The sequence below is a fragment of the Lepus europaeus genome, chromosome 16 (genome assembly GCF_033115175.1).
Source record: "Lepus europaeus isolate LE1 chromosome 16, mLepTim1.pri, whole genome shotgun sequence".
In the NCBI taxonomy this organism is placed as follows: domain Eukaryota; kingdom Metazoa; phylum Chordata; class Mammalia; order Lagomorpha; family Leporidae; genus Lepus; species Lepus europaeus.
Genome location: NC_084842.1, coordinates 75,171,193 through 75,173,704, shown reverse-complemented (window position 1 = coordinate 75,173,704; position 2,512 = coordinate 75,171,193).

The following is a 2,512-nucleotide window of genomic DNA, read 5'->3' as shown; positions in this document are numbered from 1 at the left end:
TTCCTAGGAATATGCCTGGGAAGAGTGGATGATGACTTAAGTACTTGAATTCCTGCTACCCATGTGGGAGACAAAGAGAGATTTCCTGGCTCCTAGATTCAGTCTGTTGTGACTGTTGTGACCATTTGGAAAATGAATCAATAGAAAGAAACATTTCCTTCCTTCCTTCCTCCCTCCCTCCCTCTCTCCCTCCCTCCCTCTCTCCCTCCCTCCCTCCTTTCCTCCCTGACTTCTTTTCTTTTTTCTTTCTTTTTCTCTTCTCTCTGTCTGTATCTGTCTCTGTTACTCTGCCTTTTGAATCAAATCAATCAATAATTTGTATAAAAGGAGAAACTGAAACATGATCCATTGAAAAAAGTAAGATTTTTCTGAAAGGATTTTTCCCCAGACAATTAATACAGATATTCCTGCACATCAAGTAGAATATTACAATGGTTCCATTAGTACAATTTAAGAGCCAGATTATAGTAGAAATCATACACAATCCCTTTTATTGCAACCACTGTCTTTTCCACTGAACTGATTACAAAAGCTCCTCAACTTATGAGGGGGTTATATACTGTTAAATCCATCTTAAGCTGAAAGTATCATAAGCCAAAAATTCTAATACATTAGAAGCAGGAGGCAAAAATAGGTCTTTTGGAGACAAAATAGGATACAAAACAGAAAACAACATTCAATGCTGGTACAGTATTGGTTATTTTCTCTCCTGGACTCACTGGGATTGGGAACTTCCACTCACTGCTGCTTCCCATATCACTAGTCCAGGAAATAATAAAAATTCAACATTTGAAGTATTATTTCTATGGAGGCATATCATATTTGTGTTATTGTAACATCAAAAAAATCATATGTCGGAGCTTTGTAAGTCATGGACAACTTATACACACCTTTGCCATAAACATCTACAAGAATCCTAGATTCAGCACAACATTGGTGGGTAGTCTTTAGAATTCTCCCAGTCTGACTTATCTTAATTCTTTCTAATCTCAGTAATCTTTTCTTCTCAGTTATTATACTCAGAAACCCAACATTATGTTAAATAACTTTCATTCTCTTCCCCCCCATACCTTCAGCTCATCATTACATCCCACTGGCTCTACTTACACAATATATGTTAATTCACCCACCCCTTCCCATCTTCACTATTTTGCAAACTAGTTAATTCAGTTTTCACTTCTTCTTGAACTACAACAGTAAATTACAGAATGGGAGCCCTGCTTCTGTTCCATTCCCCCTGCTCCAAGTGTATTCTTCATCAGATTAGACTGATTTTCCCACAATCTGAATCAGATAATGTCTCTCCAGGGCTTATAACTCTCCAGTGGAAATTTATCATATTCAGAATAAACATAAATTCCTTTATATGCCTTGCATATTTCTGGATGACACATATTTCCCCAGTCTTAACAACGTTCTTCCTTTTGCTCATTATTTACCCAGCATATAGAAACTTAAAATTGCTTAAATAGACTATACTCTTGTCTATAGACAATTAGTTCTTTTTTCTGGAAAACTCTGTGTTCATCACAAAGATGCATCATTCTGATATCCCAGGTCCTGGTTTTATGTCATCTCATCGTACACCATCCCCAATCCCCATGGTGAAAGCTTTCAGGACGTTGCCTATATCACCTTCAGCTGCTCTTTATTCTTTGTGAACATCATAAACTCCTAGCATGCTTTCACTCTCACCTGCCAACATCCAAGTATCTGTTGAAGGACGAAGTCCAGGTTCCAAAATGCCTTGGACTATACATGGGAGTATGCGTGAATTTCTGTCCTACTCCACTCTAGAGTTCAAGCCTAAACAAAGACCACTAGATGAGAACATAAACGCTCCAACTCCCTCACATCACAATGGATTCAATTCTGAGTCTGAGCTTCAGTTCCACCATAACTTCCTTGTAGGATTAAGCAAAAATTACCCTCTGGGATCTTGGCTTAATATTGCATTCCTGACTGTCTTCCTTTCCTAGATGGCTCTAGTCTCTAGTTCTGCACCACCTTATCTTTTGGGCATCTTCCAATAAACTACATTGACATAAAATCCCATCTCAAGATATGCCTCTGAGAAAACAAGCAAAGAGACAAGCCTAACTTCTACCCATTATTTTCTATCAGTGCATTCCATTCATTTTATTACAAGCATTTGCTAAAAATTGCAATCACATATTGATGTACTTGGTCACTTGCTGATTTTCTATAATTTCCCATTAGATGGTGAAAAAATTGAGGTCATTCTCCTTTTATAACTAACACACCCCTAGTCCCTAATGCAGAATTTGGTCTATAGTACTAACCTAATTAAGATCTACTGCACGAATGATTGCATAAATAGCAAACTCTTTCCTGGTGCCCCTGGTCATTCACGTTGAATTACCTGTCCCTTCTCTGGTTTCTATGGCATTCATCAAGTAGGTTTTGATTAGGTTTCAGGTTTTCATGGAGCTCTGAATACAAAGATAGGATGTCTTATTCATGAAGACATGAATATTTTGTCTACATTATA